Source organism: Colobus angolensis, unplaced genomic scaffold, assembly GCF_000951035.1.
Source record: "Colobus angolensis palliatus isolate OR3802 unplaced genomic scaffold, Cang.pa_1.0 Scaffold92, whole genome shotgun sequence".
NCBI lineage: Eukaryota > Metazoa > Chordata > Mammalia > Primates > Cercopithecidae > Colobus > Colobus angolensis.
In genome coordinates, this window is record NW_012123154.1 from 2,928,624 (window position 1) to 2,935,470 (window position 6,847).

The window sequence follows — 6,847 nt, forward strand, 5'->3', positions numbered from 1 at the left end:
GCTGAGGCAGGAGAATGGCATGAACCTGGGAGGCGGAGTTTGCAGTGAGCCAAGATCGCGCCACTGCACTCCAGCCTGGGCAACAGAGCGAGACTCCAAAAAAAAAAGAGGCCAGGCGCAGTGACTCACGCCTGTAATCCCAACACTTTGGGAGGCCAAGGCGGAGAGATCACCTGAGGTCGCGAGTTCGAAACCAGCCTAACATGGAGAAACCCCATCTCTACTAAAAACACAAAATTAGCCGGGCGTGGTGGCACATGCCTATAGTCCCAGCTACTTGGGAAGCTGAGGCAGGAGAATCGCTTGAACCTGGGAGGTAGAGAGGTTGCAGTGAGCCGAGATCGCGCCATTGCACTCCAGCCTGGGCAACAAGAGCGAGACTCTGTCTCAAAAAAAAAGAAAAAATATGTAAACGTGAGGAGAAAATATTATTCCTTATGACTGGGTGGGGGATCTAGAGGTGATTTATATATTCTGTGGTTGTATATTTGAGGGTGTACAAATGTTCTTGGAATCAAGGACAAACTCTTTTTTTTTTTTTTTTTTCGAGACAGAACCTTGCTCTGTTGCCCTGGCTAGAGTGCAGTGGCGCGATCTCGGCTCACTGCAACCTCCACCTCATGGGTTCAAGCAATTCTGCCTCAGCCTCCTGAGTCCCAAGTAACTGGGACTATAGGCACATGCCACTATGCCTGGCTAACTTTTGTATTTTCAGTAGAGATGGGGTTTTGCCATGTTGACCAGGCTTGGTCTCTAACTCCTGATCTCAGGTGATCCTCCCGCCTCTGCCTCCCAAAATGCTGAGATTACAGGTGCGAGCCACCATGCCCGGCTGAAAAATCTTAGATTTTCTATTTTACTGCCTCAGTTGACCTTGACTTCAGAAACTCTTAAGAGCTCACAGACATTTTGAAGAAATCTATTACTATTTTGCAAATGTCATCATGATCAAATATCATGAAAATCTATGTCTTAAGGAATAATGCCCTTGTTTCTTATAACCATTGGATTCTGTGTGGATTTGTGGTGTCACAAATTAATTATTTCTTGTTTGTTATTTTTTCTCCCCAGATCTTAACTGCCTTCAGATTTAATTCTTGTCTTAATATTTACCAAATGGTTTCAGATTTGTGTTGATAATGGGGAAAATGGGGAATTCTTTCAATATAGAAGGGTGTGGAAAAGAACAGAGAGAACAAATCTCCCCTTTCCCATCTTAGATCTCCATTTTTATGTTCCTGTTGTTGAGTGGCTTGTCATGGTAAACAAAAAACGCTTTTAAATGTGAGTGTACATATATCATCTATATGTTGCAATATGTCTTCCTTTGTGATTCAGCAACCTGATCTTACTTCAGTGCTACTACTCCCTGTGTAATTAAGCCTCAGCTCCAGCTCTCTACACTGCACTCACTAGTCATCAGGTTGGAAGGTCCTGCGTTCCTGTGTCCTGTTGGACAACCACATGATAGAACTTTAATGCTACTTCCTGGCATAGCAGGAGGTGAAAGAGCAGGGGGAAGAAACATCAATCTAACCACGAATTTTATTTCCTTGTGCTTCTGATGCTAAAAATGGAGAGGAAGTCAAGCTAGACAAAAGGGCAGTCTCCACGAAGGGTGGAAAACAAGCTCCTTGATTGTGGATGTGCAGAGCTGCCTGTTGAGTCTGAGGAGTCTGGCATGTGACATACTGCAGACCTGAGACAAGAAGCCTTGTTGCTATGGGTGACTTTTAGTGACCTGTAAATTTTGCAGACGCGCCACGGCACTCTATTATTGCTTTTTTTCTCTGAATCACTAATTAGATCCTGATGATTTCCATGTGAAACCGTGAGGACTGGGAGATGCAAAATGGTCTTGCTGTGTAGATTCATGAATGCTGGACTGTTGGAGGATATCTGAGTGTGCTTTGCATACTTGCCTTAATTTATTTTTTTTAACTAAAAGTAGTTGTAGGTGAAATGATTACTTATATAATTGTTTTGGTAAATGACTTGAAGTTGAACCACAGCAGTTTTGCTTTTTGGAAGAAAGCAAAATGAAAAAAATATTCTAATTTCAGTTTATTTGGCTTACTGACCCAGTTTTGGCTAGGGGTTATTGAATATAGTGAAAATTATTTTAAGTACCCCCCCAAAGAAGGAAAGATATGTAGTCAAGAAAAGGATAATTATATTGTAAAAATAAAAATTTAATGGTGTCTACTTTTTCAAAAATGTAATTTTTATTAAAAAGCAATTCAGTAATTTAAAAAAATAGCTCAAACAACTCACTAGAGGGTTTACAATAAAAAGTTTCTCAGCTGTGCGCGGTGGCTCACACCTGTAATCCCAGCACTTTGGGAGGCCAAGGCAGGCGGATCACGAGGTCAGGAGATCAAGACCATCATAGCTAACACGGTGAAATCCCGTCTCTACTAAAAATGCAAAAACAAAATTAGCCGGGCATGGTGTCGGGCGCGGTGTCCGGCGCGGTGTCAGGCGCCTATAGTCCTGGCTACTCGGGAGGCTGAGGTGGGAGAATGGCGTGAACACAGGAGGCGAAGCTTGCAGTGAGCCGAGATTGCGCCACTGGACTCCAGCCTGGGCGACAGAGCCAGACTCCGTCTCAAACAACAACAACAACAACAAAGTTTCTCATTCAGTCCAGTTCCACATCTTGTTCAGGTTTCTTTAATATTCTTTAATAGATAATCTATACAAATATAAGTATGTATGTACATTTAAAAAGTTGTTTATACAGGCAGTACCCAATTATAAATACTTCTGTTGCCTTTTTCCACTTAAATGTATCTAGGAAAGTAGGTCTTACCAGCACATATGTCTCCACATGGTTGTCCAGATGTAAGCTGTAGATGCCGGAGCTGGCTTGGACTGGTTCATGAGAGCTGATTGTTGTTTTGGTAGGAATTTAGTGAACTGGTTGTTAAACATGACCATTATTGAAATTGACCATTATGGGAGTATTTACACTGTAAAAATTGGCAAACACTGCAAATAGCCTTTTTCTTCTCCAAACTGGTAGTTACACATTTACCAGCACACCACTAGATGTATAACTTTACTAGAGGACGTCTCTAGATAGCAGTTTGCTTTGTAATGTTTAAAAACAAAACACCCTCCCCTCCCCTCTTTTTTCTTTTTCTTTTTTTTTCTTTTCTTTCTTTTCTGACAGGGACTCGCTCTGTTGCCCAGACTGGAGTGCAGTGGTGCTATCATAGCTCACTGCAGCCTTGACCTCCTGGGCTCAAGCTATTCTCCCACCTCAGCCTCCTGAGTAGGTGGGACTACAGGTGCATGCCACCACACCCATGTAACTTTTGTATTTTTTTGGTAGAGAGGAGGTCTGGCGGTGTTGCCCAGGCTGGTCTTGAACTCTTGGGATTAAGTGATTGGCCTGCCTTGGCCTCCCAAAGTGTTGGGATTATAGGTGTCAGCCACTGCACCTGGCCTTGTTTCTAACTTTAATGAAAATATTTCTGCTTTATGATGCTAATTTTTTTTTTTTTTACTTGAGGTTGCTGTTGTTTGGCTTGAGATGGTTGTTTTGTTTGTTTGTTTGTTTGTTTTTGAGATGGAGTCTTACTCTGTCACTGAGGCCGGAATGCGGTGGCACGATCTTGGCTTACTCACTGCAACTTCCGCCTCCTGGGTTCAAGCAATTTTCCTGCCTCAGCCTATGGAATAGCTGGGATTATAGATGTGTGCCACCACGCCAGGCTAATTTTTGTAGTTTTAGTAGAAACAGGGTTTCGCTATGTTGGCCAGGCTGGTCTTGAACTCCTGACCTCAAGTGATGCCCCCGCCTCAGCCTCCCAAAGTGCTGTGATTACATTTCCCTCTTAAAGTTGTGCTATAGACTGCGTGTTTGTTTGTGTTCCTCCCAGATGTATATGTTGAGGCTCCCACCCCCCATCATGATGGTATTAGGACGTGGGGTCTTTGGGAGGTGATTAGGATTAGATGAGATTATGAGAGCAGAGCCCTCCTGAATGGGATGAATGCCCTTTTAAGAGTTCTGAGAGACCTTGCTTCTCTCTGCCTTCTGCCATACAAGGATACAACAAGAGGTCAGCAGCCTGTACCCTAGAAAGAGGGTCCTCACCAGAACTCAACGATGCTGGCACCCTGATCTCAGACTTCCAGCCTCCGGAACTGTGAGAAATAAATTTCTATTATTCATAAGCCACTCAGTCTATGGTAATTTGTTTTTGTAGCTCAAATTAAAACAAATTGTTTCAGTATTAATTCTTTTTTCATTGTCATGGGAAACTCAAATCTAAACAGAAAGTTACAGCTTAGACTGGGTGTGGTGGCTTATGCCTGTAATGCTAGCCCTTTGGGAGGCCAAGGTGGGCAGATCACCTGAGGTCAGGAGTTCAAGACCAGCCTGCCCAACATAGTGAAACCCCATCTCTACTAAAAATAGAAAAAGTAGCCAGGCGTGGTGGCGTGCACCTGTAATCCCAGCTACTCAGGAGACTGAGGCAGGAGAATCGCTTGAACCTGGGACAAGGTGCCTGCAGTGAGCTGAAATCACGTCATTATACTCCAGCCTGCGCATCAAGAGTGAAACCCTCAAGAAGAAAAAAAAAAGTTACAGCTTAATCGTTTTCAGTGAAAGTGTTTCTGGATGCTCAGATAGCAAGACAATTAATACTGTTGGGGTTTGTTGAATGGTCTTTATGGAAAGGGGTGAAGCTTCGTGGTGAGGGACTGACGTATGCTACATATTTTGATTTAAATGCTGAAGGAACATTTTTCTGTAGCAACATTGTTCAGTTGCATTTATAGAAAGGCATTTGAGGGCCTACTGTGTACCAAGTGGAAATACAGAGATAAATGAGAATCATGCTTTCGCTCTTAAAACACAGAATAGTACAGAATATAGATATCAACAGATAATGGCGGGAAATTGTGGTAAGAAATATGTCAAAGTAAGTACTGAAGAATTAGAGACGAAAAGATCTGTTAGCCTCTGGGTGAGTTAGGGAAGGTTTCATGTTGAGGTGAGCTGTGTTTGTAGTCTGAAGCGTTTTACCAGGCTGAGGGGAACAGCATGTGCAAAAGCATGAAAGTGTGAATAAGGTTCGTGTGGGGGTGGAGCAAGTTCAGTATGACCCAAGGATGGGTTGCAAAAGAGGCCTTTGATTGTGTAGTGTAGCACTCAGTAAATATTGTTGGCACCTGAAATCAATGACTGTACATTCCAAACTAATCTGAAAGCTATTTCCTTTTGGTGTGGGTTTGGTTTTCTCGTTAATTTCGAAGTATACTTTTGAACACTGAGATCTCTGAAACTGCTAGATCTCCAGAAGTGTAATTTGGAAAGAAACTTGCTTATAGCTTTAACAAAATAAGGAGCTCTTCCCAAATAAAACTTGTTTTGAAGTTTGAAAATAAATACTGTTGGTGGGATAGATGAATAAATGAATGAATACTGTGTATACACCAGATATTCTTACATATGACCTAGAGGAATGGAACTCTTTGCAAAAGTATATTCCATATTTCAGCTTCAAAATCAATCTTTGAAACGTGGTCCTTGCTTACATGGGAAAGGCACATTGTGAGTCAAATACTAGTTTATCTTAGGGATTTTGTCTCCTGGTTAGTTACACAATGAACAGTGTATTTTCAGCCCTGAAATTCAGTACCAAAATGTAATGCCTCCCAGAAATTAAAAGTAAATGATTGAATTCAACACTTCTGTTCATTTTGATGGTATTAGTGCTTGCCCTTTTTTGCAGTCTGGCTTAGAAGCTTATTACTTTACCTGAGCTAGTAGTCTCAGAGTGGGGAAGTATACACTGCAGAGTACACAAGACAGTTTATTTTGGAATATGGCAGGAAAATATTAGCATTTTTTATTTATATTGCTGCTTATGCCATTGTTTAATTTCTGTTTTTGTGTATAAGGTACAAATGTACATATTCACGCATATACTGTATACAAAACACATGTAACCCCACACATATACACATGTGCACTCACATATATACACAGATACACATAAAAAAATGAGGTTCCATGCTGCCTCCTTTCCCCTGCCCATTTTTCTGGGTACATACGATCAGGAAAGTTTGATATCACTGATTTAACATCAATGCAAAAACACTTTCAAAGGAATCTTAAAGTATTTTAAAATTCTAAGTTTTATAAAGAATACACCTTAGGCAATACCAGTTTAAAAGAAACACTTTAATGAAATAAACATAGTAGGTTGTAAGGTTGTAATTTGTGTCTAATAATGAACGCATACTTATGGGCACTTTAGATTTTTTTATACCAAAGTAGCTTTCTGTCATGTTTTCTTAGTGAAGTGGTAATGAATTCCATAAATATCCTTGCTGTACCATGAATCCTATCTGACATTTCCCTCCTAAATTGGTTAAAAATCAGTATTACAGGCTGGGCACGGTGGCTCACACCTGTAATCCCAGCACTTTGGGAGGCCAAGGCGGGCAGATCATTTGAGGTCAGGAGTTTGAGACCAGCCAGGCCAACATGGCGAAACCCCATCTCTACTAAAAATACAAAAAGAAAAAGAAAGGAAAAAAAAATTAGCTGGGCATGGTGGTGCACACCTGTAATTGCAGCTACTTGGGAAACTGAGGCAGAAGAATGGCATGAACTTGGGAGGTGGAGGTTGTAATGAGCCAGATCGCACCACTGCACTCCAGCCTGGGCAACAGAACGAGACTCTGTCTCAAAAAAAAAAAAAAAAAAAAAAAAAAAAAAAAATCAGTGTTACAAACGTGCTTGTAAAGTAGATGTGTTGCCCACATCTTCCCTGGTGCTGTTATTTGGTACAACACTGACATCTAGAGTCGGTTGTGGCTTATT

The 6,847-nt window shown here is 41.4% G+C and overlaps 1 protein-coding gene across 5 annotated transcripts in view; it reads left to right on the forward strand.

Moving 5' to 3' along the window:
- METTL9 (methyltransferase like 9) overlaps window positions 1–6,847 on the forward strand; it is a 60,020-nt gene that overhangs the window by 35,155 nt on the left and 18,018 nt on the right. The gene's annotated exons all lie outside the window — the stretch shown is intronic.